Source organism: Pelodiscus sinensis, chromosome 3 (assembly GCF_049634645.1).
Source record: "Pelodiscus sinensis isolate JC-2024 chromosome 3, ASM4963464v1, whole genome shotgun sequence".
NCBI lineage: Eukaryota > Metazoa > Chordata > Testudines > Trionychidae > Pelodiscus > Pelodiscus sinensis.
The window spans coordinates 171,105,469-171,124,640 of NC_134713.1; the positions used below are offsets into that span (position 1 = coordinate 171,105,469).

General features: G+C 40.5%; 1 protein-coding gene across 8 annotated transcripts in view; it reads left to right on the forward strand.

The window, feature by feature from the left end:
• The window catches only part of TRERF1 (transcriptional regulating factor 1), a 138,185-nt gene that overhangs the window by 51,527 nt on the left and 67,486 nt on the right, over positions 1 to 19,172 (forward strand). Inside the window, exon 1 of one of the 8 annotated variants that reach the window (XM_025184134.2) lies at positions 17,178 to 18,907. The exons of 6 other annotated variants lie outside the window; for them this stretch is intronic. The gene's annotated coding sequence lies outside the window, so the exon portion shown is untranslated. Of the gene's footprint in view, positions 1 to 17,177; positions 18,908 to 19,172 lie in introns of those variants that run through there. One more of the 8 variants, XM_025184133.2, reaches the window with a different exon arrangement.

The window sequence follows — 19,172 nt, forward strand, 5'->3', positions numbered from 1 at the left end:
TCTCTTATGTTTTGTAGTTAATGTTACTTTTCATAAAAAGCAACCAGAAGGAATAGCCATTTAAGGAAGAAGATAAATGAGGGAGCAGACAGCCTTTAATTTATACAGATTGAACCTCTCTAGTCTGGCACCCTGAGGAACTGACCAGTGCCGAACCAGAGAATTTGCTGGACCACAGGAGGTCATTTTTGTCTAGCAGCCTTAGCAACACTTCCACTGCTTACTGGGCTCTTAGAAAACATTTAGGGGTAAATTAGAGCTAAGTAACAGCACAGAACACTGAAGGCCAGGATTGGTGGTTGTAAACAAACTTGATGGGATTGTAGGAAACTTGAACACACCCAAGATAAGTGGACATCCAGCTAACTAAAACGATGCTGGACTACCGATGTTGCCGGACCAAAGAATGTTAGACTAACGAGGTTCAACCAATAGTGTAATTCTTAGAGCAGGAGCTTTGGGAGGTAAGGCATATAGATCCTCTTCCCAGGTAGGTTAATAACATTAGGTAAGCTTCAGAGGGGTAGCCGAGTTAGTCTGTATAGGATTAACTTAAAAACAACAAATAGTCTGGTGGCACTTTAAAGACTAACAAAACATGTAGAAGGTATCGTGAGCTTTTGTAGGCACACTCCACTTCTTCAGATGACTGGAGTGTTGTAAGTCCAGAACTAAAATAAATAGGAGGCAAAGGGGAACGGACAAAAGGAGGCAGAGGGTAAATAAATATCAAAAGGAAAACCGAGCTGCTATGTAAGAAGTGGGCTGTGCCCATGAAAGCTCATAATACCATTTACATGTTTTGATAGTCTTTAAAGTGCTACCATTCTATTTGTTGTTTTTTAAGTTTAACATTGGGTAAGTCACTTAACTTGTCTGTGACTTATTTTCTACCTCTGGAAAATAAATATAATACTTAGGATATGGTGAAGCTAAGTTAACATTTACAAACCATTTTGTAGTCGTTTGTTGATAGGTGTCTTATACATGCAAAGTATTCTTACTGTAAATAATAAATAATTCTAGTTAGTATTTTTTAAATGAAAACAATATCGAAATGTATGAGTTTTGTGGTTTTGGGAAAACCATTGTACATTATTTAAAGGATTGTTAAAAAAAGGAGAGGCAGAGAGCAGCGTGAAAAGAATGAAATCAGACATATTTTTTTTAACACCAGGAACCTAATAACGGAGGAAAGAAATTGTCAGTTTTTGTTAGAGATGAGTGAATTGTTTCAGAACAACTTATCTTACTGCATCTTTTTTTTTAAAGTCCATCTTGTAGTTTTTCTGAGTGTGGTAAAAGGGAACAGAATGTTAACCAATATAGAATAATACATCATAGAGGAAGCTGCTGCTCACACTTTTTATTTGAAGAAAATGTAACAAGCCAGAAACTTCTATAGGTCCTTTTTTCATAGATAGGAAATACATGAAACCACAAAACATAGCGTCAGAGCCATTCTAAGTGCCTGGCTAGAACCCAAAAACAAATAAAGTATTAAAAGGGACAGTGACATGAGTTACAAGAATGCTATGTAATATGGGTTGGACCCCCTTAGCTGGCACCCTTGGAACCTGACCTGTCCCAAATGAGGGAATTTGCCAGATATGTGGAGGTGCCCTGCCACCAACCTTCCAGGATGCTCCACGTTGGCACTAGGCTCCAGCCTGCAGGTCCTGGACTTGGGCTCTGGCCACTGGGGCTCCCTGGGGAAGGAGCTCCCCAGCTGCCATGGCCCTGCTTCTCCCCCGCACAACTGGGAATCCCTGGGGATAGGGCTTGCCGGCTACCCCACTTTTGCTGCGCTCCGCTGGGTATTCCTGAGACAGAACTTGCCAGCTGCCCTGCCTTTGCCACACTCCCCCGGGATCTCCAGGGACTGGGCTTGCCGGCTGCCCTGCTTTTGTGCTGGCTGCCCCCCTGCTGCCTCACCCAGCCAGGCCTCCCTGTGGACAGGGCTCACCAGTGCTGCTGCCCATTCCCTTATGCTCCAGAGATGTTCCAGACTGGCAAATAGGAGCTGTTTTGAACTGTTATCTGTGTTAACTAGTAAAAGCCATCCAAAGTACAGCTGCCTTGGCTTAACATAGCTGACTTAAAATGCATTAAATAGTCATAAGAATGACCACACTGGGACAGATCAAAAGTCCATCTAGCCCAGTATCCTGTCTTCCAACAGTGGACAGTGCCAGATATCTCAGAGGGAATGAACAGAACAGGTAATCATCAAATGATTGCTCTCCTGTCATCCATTTCCAGCCTCTGACAAACAGGCTAGGGGTACAATTCCTACCCATCATGGCTAATAAATATTGATGGGCCTAACTGCCATGAATTTATCTGGTTCTTTTTTGAACCCTGTTAAAATCCTGGTCTTTACAACCTCCTGTGGCGAGGAGTTCCACAGGTTGACTGTGCACCTCATGAAGAAAAGCTTCCTTTTGTTTGTTTACACCTGCTACCTATTAATTTCATTTGGTGACCCTTAGTTCTTGTGTTATGGGAACAAGTAAATAACTTATTTGCTTTCTCCATACCTGTCATGATTTTATAAACCTCTATCATATCCCACCTCTCCTCTTCTAAACAGAAAAGTCTCAGTCTTTAATTCAGTATTTTTAATCCTGTTCCAAACTCTTAATTATTTTTGTTGCCCTTTTATGAACCTTTACTAATATCAATATATCTTTTTTCAGATGAGGTGATCACATTGGTACACAATATTCAAGATATTGGCATACCGTGGATTTATATATTAAGACAATAAGATATTCTCTGTCTTAGTCTCTATCCCTTTTTTAATTATTCCTAATATTCTGTTTACTTTTTTTATTGCTGCTGCACGTTGAGTTGATGTTTTCAGAGAACTATCCACAATGATTCCAAGATCTCACTCTTAAGTGGTTATAGCTAAATTAGTCTCCATCATTTTGTATGTATAGTTGGGATTATTTCTTCCAGTGTTAATTCATTTACATTTATCAGCATTAAAATTCATTTGCTGTTTGGTTGCCCTATCACCTAGCTTTCTGAGATCCTTTTGAAGTGCTTCACAGACTGCTTTGTTCTTAACTGTCTTGAACTGTTTAGTATCATCTGCAAATCTTCCAGAAAAGATTTTGTCTGGTAACTCTAATAACAACAAATTCAGGCTACACTTATGGAACAGGTTTTCAATAGTAAGGGCTTCTCTAAACTTCAGGTGCAGAATTCTTCTGAAGAATTTTTCTGTGACTTAGGCTACGTCTACACTACGAGTTTTGCCTCGAGCCTATGCAAATGAAGCACGGATTAGCATTCTTGTGGAAGTGATTACCTGTGCTCATGGAGGAACCTCTCCAGTCCTGCCAGTGCTGGATATAAAATAGGCTATTTTTAGGCTGGCTATTGTTTTTTTTTTTTTATTTGTTGAATCTTCCTCTTTTTTATTATGTGATTTAAAGAAGAAAGGGCAGTTATAAGTCTTGTCTAGACACCCACGTGGAAAAAGACATCCACAGTAAGATCAGACATTTTTTTTTTTTATTGGTACAAGGAACTAGGTGAATCTTGCATCAGTTCCAGTGTATTTCTGTAAAAAGCTTGTGTGACACTACACCCCCATATTTATTATGGACATATGTTTTGGATATGAATTTGCATAACTTGAATGTAGTTTATGCAAAATGCAGTTTACAACCTCTCATTGATAAGGTTGTAATCTGTCGAATGTTTCTATTCTGTTTGTGTTCATGTATCTTTTTTGTATATGAAGTTAGAAATATGATGTGCAAACCTGTTTATTAATCTAGGTCTTCTAATGAAAGCCATTAGTGGTACATAAGGAACTTAATGGCCCGATGCTCAAAACAATGATTTGTAAATAGTTCTGTTTTACCTGTAAGCTCAAACTTTGGTTGTTCCTCCAAAGACATATGACCATGCCACTTGGTGCTAGAATCCATCTTGAATTTTGTATTCTTCAGAGTGTGAGTGTGTGAGTTAGAGTTGAGCTAAGGATTCCTGCCATGAAGAAATTCTATTTAAGGGAAGGAGACTAAACAATGATTATCTTCAGCTGGCTTTTGAAACTGCCTCCCCACCTTATGGGAATGCAGAAGAACACTTGGAAACAAAAGAGCTGTAATGAGAAGGGTGGAAGAACATCTGATAATCTCTGACTTGTGAAGAACTGCATCTGAAATAAGAAGTAGGATGAGAAATGTGATTTATAACAATTTCTCTCAGTGTATTATGCTTAGCTGGCGTGTTTTGTTTTATTTTTACTTAGTAACTTGCATAGTAACTTACTTGATTTGTCTGTTTTCACTTTCAAACCCAATGTAAGTAATTGTCACCTGGGGGGTGGGGGGCATACAACATTTGTGCATCTCTGTTTTATTGATAGAGAGCAGATGTTATGAGCTTGCTCTATGTAAAACTTTTATACAGAGTAAGATGGATATCTTTGAGGTTTTGGTCCTATTTGGGGCTGTGCTCCTGAGTGCTGATAAACCCTGTAACTGAGCTCTCTTACAGCTGAGCTGTTGTCAGTGTCTATGTTATTCTGCTGAGGTGGAGCTGACATTCCACTCTGTGTCTTTGCGGAGGGAGACTAGATCTTGTGGCTCAGCAAGACAGAGTTTTTGCCCCCGTGAGCAGGTAGGCATGCTCAGTGGTATGATCAGTACATCTCTCAAGGAGACCTCTGTAATCCAGTCCGTCACTGCATGTTCAAGTATAAGAGGTATTTTAAAGGAAATTGAAGTGTTGAGCATTCATGAAAAATGTATGGTAGGAAGTTTCTGTACGTGAAGTAAAAACAATTACAGTAAAACCTGTGTTATCGGGCTCAGGGATTAGGGTGTTCCGGTTATCTAAAAATTCTGGTTATTTGAGGGTCCCATCAACTTAGGAAAAACCAATGAACAATAGTAGTAAAACTCAAGTTTTTAATATTGGTAGTTTTGTAATGTGAGGCAGTTGGTCTCACATTTCTATTTTGAGTTAAAGATGATTAGTACTTCTTAAATAAAAAATTGTTAAGCCAATCATGGTAAACCAAGCCAGGCCTGTGCGCTTGAATATGTGACAGTATTGTGGCTAGGGGCAATGCCGGTTAACAAAGTTTTCTGGTTAACAGAGTGTCAGATAACAAAGGTTTCACTGTAAATACAAAAATTAAGAGCAATATGTGTCCTATGAATATCCACTTGTTTTGAAATTAGGCTTCTAAGATGATTGTCTTCGTGTATAGTTTTGAAATGTGCATCTGTCTGTGAGTCTGTTTGTTCAAGAACTCCTAAACAGTAAAAGCTAGGACCACTAAATTTGGTATGCAGCTTCCTCTTCTAACTTGTTGGTTTGTGGTCTTTGCGTTAGGTACTTTGGCACATTTCTGCAGTGCTATTGAGTTGCCTTGTCATGTGGTACATCTGGATTTTGGTTTTGGTCTGGCCTGGAAATACTGTGGATACCCACAAAGTGGTCCCATAAGGGGGAGTTCAGAGTCCTATGCCAGATTCACTGACCTGGAAAAATGGTGGCTGTGCTATGATTCTACATTGGTAGGGACTCTTTTGGTACTGTCACCTAATGTGCTGAGATACCACTTAACCTGCTTTCCCTTATAGCCTGGGCACCCTGTAACCATGTCTTGCTGAGCTCAGCTCTCCAGCCTACCTCAGCACAGGGACAGGGCCACAGCCACATCCCCTGCAGTATAGTGTGAGACCTGCCAGCACTCAAACACACAACTTCTCTGTACCCTGAATAAATCCCTCTTACACTGTTTCGTTCTCTACATAGTGTAAGCTCACAAAATTCACCCTCTTTCTCAGTGTAAAGAGAGATCTGCATAGGCTCCACAGGTAGTAATTACTTACATTGGTTTCTTACTAAACAAAAGTGGTTTTATTAAGTATAAAAAGATAGGATTTAAGAGGTCAAAAGTAGGGATGTAAAGGAGTAACCGGTTAACTAGTGGGAATGCAGCCCGCCCTCCCACTGCAGTCCAGCCGGGAGGACCCCCACTGGTCAGAGCACCACCAATGGCATGGTACTACCCCAGCCATCTAGCACTCCCCCATGGCATGCCAGGAACCTAGCTGGCTGAGGCAGCCTCTTGGCCTGTGGCACGGTACAGCGGCTTACCGGAGCAATTCTGCCACCCACAGCATGGTGGAACTCTGACCAGATGCACTTCCAGCCTGGTACCAGTTCCTTTCCCCAGTTCAATCTTGCTTGTATCTAGCAACTGTGTTGGGGTGGAGTAGCTGGGGAGAACTTATGACCTGGATTGCCTCACTCCCCAACTTTAAATAGGATTTGCATAAGGCTGCAGTCCTGTGTTTCATACTTCAGTACTCTCCCAAAATTCTCTCATGGAAAATTACGGAATTCAAGATGGATTCCAGAATCAGACGACATGGTCACATGCTTCTAGGGTCCCTGTAGGCATTCTTTAAGAAGGTTAAACTCTTTTACAGTTCATTGTCTCTTGCTGATGGGCCATGAAGTGTCAGCAGTGGGTGCAACCCAAAACAGCAAATATGAAGTTACAAATACCTGGGGCCAATAGTCCTAACTTCTTCTTCTCCAAAAATGATACATGCATACAAATGGGTTAATCATATTCAGTAAATTACAACCTTTCCAATGACATATTACATGAGCTATCCTACATAAAGCATACCTCAGTTATGATATATTCATATCATAAGCATATTTTCATAAAAATATGGAATGTCCCGTCAGAGATAGGGACTCTACGCTGACAGAAAATGGAATTCTCTTGCTCTGACATACCAAAAAGGCAAAGGGCCGCACAGTGTTAGTTAAAGAGGAGGGGGGGAAAGCTCCCATTAAGTGACATTTTGTAAATTCCCCCATCTTCAGGGCCCAGCATCTGTGGAATAAAGGATGAAGATCTGATGCCCTTGTGTTTACCCAGTTCTCTGTTGTCCCTAACTTTTGTTTCCCCCTTTCCATAAATACTTGCAGGAGTTTGGTCCCAATTATCATTTGCCAATTTATATTTTTTGCAGGAATTATGCTGTTTAGCCTTTGAATTCTTTTAGAAGAGAAACAAGTTAAGGATTGATTCCTTTCTACCATTTCACTATGCAAGGTTTGTAGCATTGTCAGTCCTAGGATAGTAATGAGATAAGATGAGGAAGGTAATATCTTTTATTGGACATAATTCTGTTGGTGGGAGAGAAGTGTTCAAGCTTACTCTGAAAAAGAGTTCTGTGTATACTCAAAAGTTTCTCTCTCCCACCAAAAGAAATTGGTCCAGTAAAAGATATTACCCTACCCATCTTGCCATCACACTGTTATAGTTGCCTAGCAGCCAGAGGGAGACATACAAGTCAGACAATCACCCTTAAATGAATAAGCATCTGTATAAGATTCCCTGTACTTGATTATCAGGACTGGCTGGCTGCAGTGGAGTCAGAAACATATCCTGGTTTTCTGTGCCAGTGGATCCCCCCAGTCACCTAGGCTATCTCCAGTACTCCTCCTCTTTTGTTCCCCTCCTCCTCCTCCTCATTGTCCCTTTTAGAGCCTGTGACTTAGGCTCCTTGAAAGTATCTAGAGGAGGCAAGAGAGGGGTCTTCAGTGAGGATGGCTTGCAGCTCTTTGTAAAAGTGACTGATCTGTAACTCTCCTCCAGATTGATTGTTGGCCTCTTTTTGCCTTCTGGATATGCCTGCCACAGCTCCTTGGCTTTCATGTGACACAGCTGGCCCCTGTTGTAGCCCTTCTGCATCCCCCGAGTAATCTGCTTGTAGATGTCCATCCATGTTTTTTTAAGCTGAATTGGAACTGTGCCTCCAGAGCCCCTTCTGCCTACAAGCCCAAGAGCTCATCCAATGCTCCTGTGTACTCCAGGAAGGAACACATCTGCAGCATGTAGCTGCTCATGTAAACTTGACAGCTACGCCCAATACTAGAGAGCTGCTGGGTGCGCTTGCCAAACCGAGCAACCAGGAAAATAAAATTTAAAAAATGACGAGGCTTTAAAAGGGAGAGGCGGTTTCATGTCTCCATGGGCAGTGTAGTTTCCAATGGTGACTAGAGAGGTCAATATGGAACAGCTTACAAAGTTCAGTAAAGGTGCATCTACACTGCACCCATAAGTCAAAATAAGATACACAGTTTGTGTAGTCCAAATTGCTTATCTTATTTTGCTCTAATTTTGAAAAACCTAATTTGAAATTTTGAAATAAACAGCTATTCCAAAACGTCCCTTAACCCTCATGGTTACAGGGACATCGGAATAGCGAGCCCGTTATTTTGAAATAATGGGCTGGTTCAAAAGATGCGGAATGGGTCAATGCAGAGGTATCCCAAAATAGCTAACTACATTGACTGTGTCTCTGAACAACTCATGGAGGTAGTGTTATCAAGTCAGTGGAAGTCAAAATTAAATGACGAGACATCCGCTGCTAGTTTGATATAAACTCCCTTGCATTGACCTACCTGTGTAATGTAGATCAGCAATTTTTTTTACTTACCTATGTCATCCTCTTTCTCAAAAGACTCCATTTTGAAACTTATAGATCATTTAAAGTTCAAACCACAATGTTTCTATAGGTAACAGTGAGGATTTTACCAATGCTGCCACAAATGTGCTAATTTTTTTAATCTAGTTTGAAGAGAGGAGAGTTGATTTGGTCACTTCATTTCATAGGACTGTAGGTTTTTCCCATCATTTTTTGTAACCTTAAAAGGTCCCCAAATGTTCAATGTTTTATTGGTAGGATGTTTTTAACACCAAGTCATTCTTTTAGATGCCTATCTAATCCTTGTCAGGGCATAGACCCTTTGAGTTAGCGTTCCAATTTACACCCTTTTTGGAGTTTGACTTCATTGATAAACCTTAGTCTAAGTATTCCTTGCTCATGTTGGCTGTTTTAAGTTTCTCTTCAGGATCACCTCATTTTTAATCCCTGCTTCCTAGACTTTCTTCTGTTGCCCTTTTAGCCCAGATGGCATAAACAAAGAGATATTAACAGAGCTCCAACATCTCTGTGTTGAGTTCTGATACTACCTAACAGAGTGGATCAGTGGCAGAGTCCTGTCACCTGTTTAAAAAAAAAAAAAGCTTTTCTTTAGCAGCTGCTCTCAGCAGCATTTCCTATATGGACCTTGTTGCTTCCTTTGCCTATATAGCCCTCTTGCTACTGAAGAACTGCTCAGAGATGCCTCTGAGATCTCTTGGAATACTTGTCCAATCAGCACGAATCAGATACTTAATTTTTCTCTGAGCCTCTTAGTCAAGTGAAGACAAGTTAACCTTTTTTGTATACCAGAGGCTACGTCTCGACTACATCCTTTTTTCGGTAAAGGGATGTAAATTAGGCACATCGATATTGCAAATTAAGCCGGGATTTGAATTTCTCGCACTTCATTTGCATAATGGCGGTTGCCGCTTTTTTTCGAAACGGGGCTTTTTTGAAAAAAAACCCAGCAGTTTAGACGGGGCATTTTTGACAGAAATGCCCCATTTCTAAAGATCCTGTACTCCTGATCTTTAGTACAGGATCTTTAGAAACGGGGCATTTCTGTCGAAAATGCCCCATCTGAACTGCCAGGGGGGTGTTCCCCGAAAAAGCCCTGTTTTGAACAAAAGCCACAGCTGCCATTTTGCAAATAAAGCATGGGAAATTCAAATCCCGGCTTCATTTGCAATATCGACGTGCCTAATTTACATCCCTTTACCGAAAAAGGGATGTAGTCTAGACATGGCCCTAGTGTCATTTGCAGACTCTCTTCCAATTTATCTAGTAGGGTTGTTGTGTGCAGGTGAATTAAGGAGAAGAGAAAAAAAGGAAGATGGAATAAAGAATTCTGACCGTTTTGGACATTTTTACAGTAACTGGTGAATTACTTAAATAGATCAGTGTTTTTCAACCTTTTTACTATTGTGGGGTGTATATGGTGCTCTCTGCATTGTGTGGGCCACACCCACACAGATAATATGTATGAGTATGTATATAAGTGTGTATGTACACAATACACACACAGTCTTTATGGCCTTCAGGATCTCATAGGCTGCAGTTGTGGTCTGATTGGGTGTCTGGTGGAGAACCTTTAAATTAGATTTAATCCCTGCTCCAAAGAGCTGTTTTCTTAGTTTATTTTTGTGTAGTTCCTGGGGGGGGGGGGGTAGGAGGAGGGCTTATCCTTGATTGGAGACCCCATGGCACTAGTGCAATACAAATAATAAGTTAATGATGGGAACATACAGTTGCAATAATTGTTGTGTCTGGCTCTTTGCTTTTCACATAAAGATTCTCTGGAGTGGCCATAATCCTGCAATGAACCCTGGAAAGGGAAAGAGCATATGATTTATTTTAAAAAAGCACAAATGGTAAACTTCTTGGATTTTCTTTTAAAAGGGATAATTAATGTGATAATTTGCTTGAGAGGAACTTTATTTCCATGGGATCGATTTGTTTAAATAACTTGGGCTATCTCCAAATTACATAGTCAGTATAAATAGCAATTTATTGGTAGTGTTTGTATTGCAGGAGAGTTGACTCCTGTAAATCAAGAGCTTCAGGGCTGCTATCTTACCCTAGTTCTGATGTAAGTGCAAGATAGTTTCTAGTTGTGAATCTCTCTTGCTCTCCTTTATTACACAGTTTCTTATCTTCAGGAATAGATCTGTAGAGCTGATACACAGTAATAATAATTATTAATAATTTGCTTTTGAAAAGCCCATTTCATCTGCATATGAAAATGTTAGTCACACAACACCACTACAGCCAATGTCAATGAGTCAGTTTGTGACAGAGCACTACACTGGTGTTTCCCTTATGTCCACTTAACCATCCATTTAAAAACAAATTAAGTTTCTAGCCCTATTCATTGCAGTTATCTCCTATGAAAAGGATTCAGTGTAAGTGCCAAGTCTGCAGACAGCCTGAATGAAATAATAACTTTCAGGAGCAATGATGACTCTTGTTAAATTGAAAGGTGAAAACACAGCGGAATCTTTCTGGTTCCTTGTACGGAAGGACTTTGGATAGAGAAGTTTAGGCAGGGTGTTACTCCTATTTATCTACTCTCTTAATTTAAAACAAGGAGATAATCAATTAAGTTGAATGGTAATATTGAAAAATTATCAAAGGAAACACTTTTTTAACTCAGCTTGTGGCAGACAGTACTACTATCCATGAATTTAGGAAGATTCAGAAAAAGATGTAGCTAAGCCCTTCTGTCATGAAAAATTGTTCTGGGTGACTCGAAAGCTTGTATCTTCTAACAGAAGTTGGTCCTGTAAAAGATATTACTTTGCCTACCTTGGCTTTGTCATGTCATGGAATCAATAGAGGTCCAGCAACACCTTGAGCCCTCTTTTGCTGTATTCCTTTAGAGATAGTGATCAGAACTGAACATGGTATTCAAATTGAGGGCATGCCAATGATTTTATGTAACATCATTATAATATTTTCAGTATCTCATTCCTTATACTGCTTAACATTTTATGCACATTTTTCTCCTTAAGCAATATCACTGCACTTTTAACAGCAGCAATTTTAATTTAGCAGTCTACACAGATGCAATATGTTTTCATTTAGCAGTTTACTCAGCAATATGTATGACTGGTTCAAAAATTATTTCCTTCGGTTTCAGTATGTATTACTTGTCATTTGTCTAATTTCATGTGCCATTATGCTACAGATTGGCTTAGCTTTTTTGAAGGATTTCACAAATTTATTCCTCCTCCACTAATTTTGACGAACTTTAAATCATTTTGTGTTACCTGCAAATTCAGCCATCTCAAAAATTGATCCCTTTTTTCAGATCACTTAGGAATATATTCACAACCAGTCCTGGTACTGAAGCTTGGGATACTTCACTCTTAACTGTTGCCATGTTAAAGGCTGATGATTTGTTCTTGCTTGGCTTTCTGTCTCTTACCCAGTTTCTAATCCATGTCAATATTTTACTTCTTGTCTCAAGGCAGCTTGGTTCACTTAATAACCTTTTTAGTGGATTTTGTCCAGTGATATTTGAAAGACACAGCCACTGTTTTTCCTTTATCCATTATTTTGTGTAGAAGCAAAAAGAAATATGAAATAGAAAAGAAAAAAAATTGCCGGAGTATGGGTCAAAAGGTTGAGAAGCCAAGGAAGAGAGGCAGGAAATGTTTATCCACTCAAGCCATTTACATCCTGTCTTCTGAATCTGTATTTCTCTCCTGCCTCCAAGATATCCTTGCTTGACTTTTCAGTTGGAGGCACCTCCCGTAGTTCTGAATTTGCTGTCTGTGTACAGAAGTCCTTGATGATCTTGCTTCCATCTTTAAACTATTCTTTGCAAAAGTATCTTTGCTTCATTTATAGCCGGTATACCTGAAAATAGTCATGGGTTTCATAGAGTATAAGCAGGTCCTTTTCACATTAAATAAACAGCCCATATGTTTTGGCCAAAATGACACCCATTGTTTCTTCTTCACCTAAGAGTAATCCATCAGTCTATGCTTAAGTGTCTTATGTGACTGTCAAACTCATTTTCTTTGAAGAAAGTTGTGGAGAAAGTCAAAAGTACTCCCTTTTCAAACTCTGAGCCAGTTGCCAAGCTTTCCAATATACCAAATGTTGTGTCCAACTCAAAGGAAGGTCTGAATTCCTTTTAGGTCTGACCCCCACACAAGGTGGTAGTTTGTTTTTTGTTTTGTTTGTTTTGTACTGTTAACATTTTATCTATCTAGAAACCTATATACTTAAAGTAATGCAACCCTGTGACAGGGTGGGCATATCCCACACTTGAATGAGAGGGGTGAAAATCCTGTGGGCGGAGGAAGTCCCACTCCTTCAAGCAGACTGGGCATGGTCCAAGTTCTGGGGCAGTATAAAAGACCAGGGAGCAGCTCACACTGGGCTGGCCAGCAAAGGGGAAGGTTCTGTAGATAGCACTCCAGCGCTGTTACAGCCGTGGTCTAGACAGAGGGAGCTGAAGGGCCAGAAGGCAGCGACTGTTCAGCCCTTACGGAGACCCACAGAGAAACCACAGCCGAGGAACAGGGAGATCCAATAGCTACGTGGGACGACGCCCCAACAGGACCGGTAGGAAGCAACCCAGGGAGGATGCAGGAGGAGCCCCTCCCACCCACGTACCCTGTTTTGGCCGGAGTCCCTGCTGAGAGGGAGCAATTGGCAACCCCTATGCTTATAGGGCCCTAGGTCGGGACCCAGTGGAGCAGGGTGGGCCCGGGTCCCCCTACCAGGGGCAGACCCCTAACTCATTGATTTTAGCTATTAGGCCCTACTGCTCTGCGACCAGGGACACTCATTGATTCTGGCTATTAGGCCCTATTGCCCTGAAGCAAGGGACCCTCCCTGACTCTGACCATTAGGCCCTACTATCTTGAGGTCAGGGGGGACATTGATTGACTTTGGCCAGTAGGCCATTAGCCCTGCGAAGCAGACTACTTATGGACTGAAAGTTCCGCCCGGGGCCAGTGAGTTATGGACTAGTGAGTTGGCTGTGGGTCCAGCAACCAATCAAGCGGCGACCATTCTGTGGGATAGCCATAGACCTGTGGCGGGGCGGGCATACTCAACCACAAACCCCCAACATGAACACCATTATATTTGTGTATAGGTTCTTATACTGGTGTAGTTTATTCCTGTAACAAGCTATACTAATAAAAACTCCTTCAATTTGTATGGCATAGACCAAGACTTTGTATCTTGATCCATAATACGTCTTTATACTTTGATACAGAGGCAGCTGTGCAGAGGGGCTCAGGGGGCAAGCAGATCCGCGGTAGCCACCTCCCCTTCGTGTAAACATGTAACTGCTGACAATTTCAGCGGTTACATATTTACCTTAACAAATGCATTTTAACATCCCTAGTCCATGGGGAATATCTTCCCTTTGGTCCTGAAAAACAATTTCACCTATAATAGACAGAATCAATTTTCCTGTCCCTCTATGAAAATGTAAAGTAATTTTCCTGTTGCACTCACAAAACTTCACAAAACAGATTGCCTGAAAGATGTGTGTAGGGTTCAGAAAAGCTTTTGTACTTGTTTGAAACTAAAATAGATTTAGACTGATTTGCTAGGAATCTCCAGAAATGGCAGGTTTATTTCACCTCCCCCTTTTTGTAAAATCTATGACTATCTTAGTAACTTGTACTTTTGTTCTCCCTGCCCCCTATTTCTGTCCACACGTTTGTCTTTCTGTTCGTTTCATTGTGTTTTCTTTCTGCTTCTAGCTATGACACCTGTCAAAATGACCTTGGACTTTGGGTAGACATACATATTTGCCTGCATTGTGTTTCTGCTGCATTGGTGTGGGGGGGGGGGGGAGTGCTAGGGAATGTTGTTAAAGGTAGGAGTACACAATTCACAGAGCAGAAGCAAGCATGCTTAGAGGAACACTCACTCTGTATTTTGTATTTAACATTTCTGATTTGATGGGCAAAGTTTACATTGGTTTCTATTCATTTTAATCATGTGAATTCAGAAAAACATTAAGTTTTTATTCTGTATGCAATAATACAAGATTATGCAATGGCTCCCATCAAAGAGATGCTGAAAAATCGAGTTACTTGTACTTGTCATTTAAATATAATATGAGAGAGACACTTCCCTCCCCTGCTTCCTGCCTTCTTTTATGTTCTTTGAATATGAATTCACTAACACTTTATTTAAAAGTTATTTTTGTCAGCCAGACCTTTTCCTTCAGGTCTGACTCAGAGACAATCAACTCAATTCAGTAATATTTTTTTCATCTGATTTTGAGCAAAACTGAATAAAGTCTCATATTAAACTACACCAGTATAAGATGCCTGCAATGTCAAGAACAATAGTTCCTTTGCCAGGAAAAGGAGAACTGTGCATTTGATTTTAAATATTCTTCATGCTTATGTCACTTACTGTATAATAAACATTTTAAATACATGAATTGATTAGCTGCCTTTTAGTAGCATAGGTAGAAGCTATTTGTGTAATATTAATATCAGTCACAATGTATGTGCAATGTAACTAAGGAATTATGGGTCTGATCCTGAGTGTCTTTGGTTTGGGCAAATAGATGGGTTAGAACAGGAATTCACTTTCTCTCCTACTTCTTCCCTTGAGCCCCTTCGACTATTGCAAGTCTTACCCTTTCAAAGATGATGGGGTAAGATTTGAATAGATGTGGATGGAGCCTGCTTCTAACATTTTATATTTTATTCATGCATTTTAAAAAAATAGGCTCCGGTCACATTCCCGTAATAATATGTGTATATATTAGGGATGTTAACGTGTACTCTTGTACTCTGTTAACTGATAAACCTGGGCTCATCAGTTAACTATGAAGGCCTCCCTCCCACCTCAGCCTCTGTATTAGAGGCAGCAGGGGAGGAGGGAGGGAGGAGCCGGTGCATGTAGGGAGCCAACTTTTAAGCTGACTCCCCACCCCCGTTGCCTCCCACAGAGACAGCAGCATGGTGGGGACAGGCGGGAGCCAGCTCCCATGAAGTTGCCTGCCACTCCACCCATGCTGCTGCCTCTGATACAGAGGCAGCCGCATGGGGCGGGGGAGGAGGTGGCTTTCAAGCTGGCTCCCCATGCATACCAACTCCTGCGGAGACTCCTGCTCCCTGCAGTGTTGCCCCTGTAGCAGAGGCAGCGGGGAGAGGGGAAATGGGAACTGGTGCTCACGGGGAGCCAGATTAAAAGCCGTTGGCTCCCACCTTTCCCCCTTAAGGTTGCCAGGTGTCCAGTATTGATCCGGACAGTCCAGTATTTTCACCTCCTGTCTGGTTTAAAAAAAAAATCAGAAAATACCAGACACCTAAAATGTCCAGTATTTTCTGATTATTTTCTTTTCTCCTGCCAGGAGGCAAAAATACCAGACACTTGGCAACCCTACGACACACATACTCGGCAAATGGACCCAGCCCCCTGCCCCCGTACTCCCTCCTTACCTGGTTCTGCAGGGAAGCTGTGTTCTGGCTTGATCAAGAAAACAAAATGGCCGCCAGCAAAAAGCCTAAAGATCAAGGGGAAGCACTTCCCTGGGTTTTAGTGCTCAACCACTCCTGTGTTCCTATCCCTGTTCTGACTGCAGTCACTGAAAGGGGCCATGCTGTTTTAATGCTTTTATTTATTTATTTAACTTATTTATTTTTGCTCAGTAACTTTGGTCTTCCCCTTTTTTTCCCCCCTCAACAGAATTTTTTCCCCCGTGTTTGTTTTTTTGATCATGGAGTGTTCAGTATTTTTGGTTCAGCCATCTGGCAACCCTAGTTCTCCTGCATGTAAACATGTAACCTCTGAAAATGTCAGCAGTTACACATTTACAAAAAATAATGTTTTTTTAACATTCCTAGTATATGTATATACATATGCTATCTGTCTGCAGAAGTGGAGTACTGTACTTTGAAATACAGAGGTTTGAAGGATTGGTAAAATGATTACAAAAAATGGATTATTTTGTAGTTTTGTCTAATGAAAATATCAAAATACATTGAGCAATATATTATAGGGTCACTATGTACATTTATTACGCAGTTTGAGCTCATGATATAATCTCTAATAACACATTTAGCTGTTGCCAATTTTTATTTCTTAATATGCTTTAGAAAAGAGCTCCAAAGTATCTCATAGGTCCAGGGAAATTAGCTCAGACTCTTCTCCAGTAAAAACCAAACCAATGAAGAAAATTGGTTTGATAAGGTGTTGGATCCCTGATGTTTCTTCACAGAATTGGGTGGCTCTTGCGTGGTCTTGAAAGAGATCTGAAAATTAATGTGCTTCACTGGAGTTGGCTTTCCTGTAACTTACACAAATTTACCACACTTTTCCACTAATAACAGTTTATTTTAGTTTATTGAAACAATAAAATGTAACAGACTATCTAGTCCAAAACCCAGTTTTGATCAGACTGGCCATGAGAAAAGTTTAAGTAAATTTACCATCACTGTCCCTTGAAGGTTGTGCTAATATTACTTGTGTAGTGGATGAATTCTTAGACTACAACAAGAAACAGTTCTACGAACTTCTATGTACAGAAACGTGGCACGGAAAGACAAATTTTCCTCACTATTATCTATGAGATATTCTCCAAGAAGAACACTAAGTGCAATATTGATTTGAATGTATTTGATGCCGAGGTTAAAAAATAGTTTACCCTGCAAAGAAATAATCTATCATATAGATTGTCTTTTGTATTGTAGAAGGAACTCTTGCTTTTTGCAGAAAATGTTCTTAATTCTATGGATTTGTCCATACCAGGAAGTTAATTTAAATTAAGGTATGTGTTGAATTTAAAGCGTAATAGCTATTCCAGATTAACTCCCAGTGTTGACATGTTTATTGCAGAATACAAGGATCTTATTCCTAATTATCTTCACCTATGTCTAATTTAGCTTAATTCACAGTGTGTATACCACACAGTGGTGGAGAAAAGGTAAATGGAAACCTGGGAGCTCAGTCAGCCCACTTGTTTTCATGTGGAAGGATATCATATAATTCGGTTATGTGACCCAGTGGAGGCACTGATTGTCTTATTTAAAGAGAAGAGCCCCAAGACACTGGAATAAAGGAAAGCAGAGGGAAAGAGAGACTGACTCATGCACAAGCTGAGAAGAAGCAATAGGAGCTGGGTCTCTAGGATGAAAGCCCTGGGAGAGACATCATTCTGTACAAAAGCACCCAGGAGCTCTGCAGAGCCAAGAGAGGAGCAAAGAGTCTGCACAAGAGTGAGATGAGGCAGGAGCTGTGGAAAAGGCCTTGAGAGAGGCCAAGGTAGGAAGCAGTTCAAGGATGAATCAAGGGGTCAGAGGAAAATGGTCCATACCTATATACTTACAGGGTCCATAGGCTGGAATCTAGAATTGAGAGTTAGGGTTGCCAGATGGTTTCAACAGAAATACCGGACACATTTGACATTACATCACCATCTACATTACACCTTGTTTAGAAAATACCGGACATTTATATTTTCTCAATTTGATTCCCGAACAGAAAGCTCAAATACTGAACTGTCCGATTCAAAACTGGACACCTGGCAACCCTAGAAAGAGGACCTGGGTTCCCATATAGGCACACTAAGGAGGAAGGTGGCGTGACCCTCCTGATATAGGTGGAAGGACCGTAGACCATATTTATGCTACAGAGATTCTAATGGCATAGCTACAGAGTTGTAGTTATGGTGCCATAACATCATAGTGTAGGCTACAGCAGGAGAAAGGGTTTTTCCATCACTGCAGGAACTCTGCATCCCCAAATGATGGTTGCTTATTTAACAGAAGCATTCTTCTGTTAATCTCATGTGCAGATGCAGTTAAGTCAGATCAGCATTACTACAGCACTTGGAAGTATGGCTTTTTCACTGATATATAAGATCAGCTCCTAAGCATAGTGAATATGTAAGATGCACTATAAAGGCACAAGCATTCATTGTTAAATGAGTTATAGAAAGTAACATAAATCCCCTGATCATGCCTTTCATCGGAGTACTAGCTAATGTATGGTATATTTGTGTGTAAACAGAAATGTTCTCCATAACCCTCCCTTTTCCGGCATTCAGAGGTAAAGATACAGATTCTCTGTGGCTTTTTACAGATACTGCTGCATAACATTCTGTTGCTATAGGAACATTTATGATCTTATCTCAAACATTCCTTGAGCAACAAACTGTAAAGTTGCAGGTTGCGTGTGTGTTTGACACAACTGCGTGAACTTGAAAAGAAGGAAGCTCTTGTGACACAGTTATCTCAAAAGCATCTAGAAAACAAGCTGCTTAAAAAAAGACAACATTTTATTATTCTTTTTTTAAAAAGGATGAATGAAAAAATGGATTTCAATGTTTTCCAAAAGTACTTACTAGTGAGCAGTGCCTTGCCATTTGGACATGGATGAGAGCCAACTAACTGAACTTTCATATGGATAAAGCCAAGGTAATGTTGGTAAGTTAGTGGGGAAGCGATCAGAAGACATATTATACTTGGCCCCTTTTAATAAAGATGTGTATCTACCATTTGCTACTTACATATATACTTATGGTTGCATCCTCAGCTGCTATTAAGTGATCATATAGCAGCAGTGATAAGGAATGCTGTTGTTTCAAGATGGTCTAGTAGGAAAACTGTCAGGTTTTTAATTTGATTTCTTTGTGCAAATCTTGCTAGTATAATCCATTCCTGTGTCACCATAGGACTGGAGAGCTGCAGT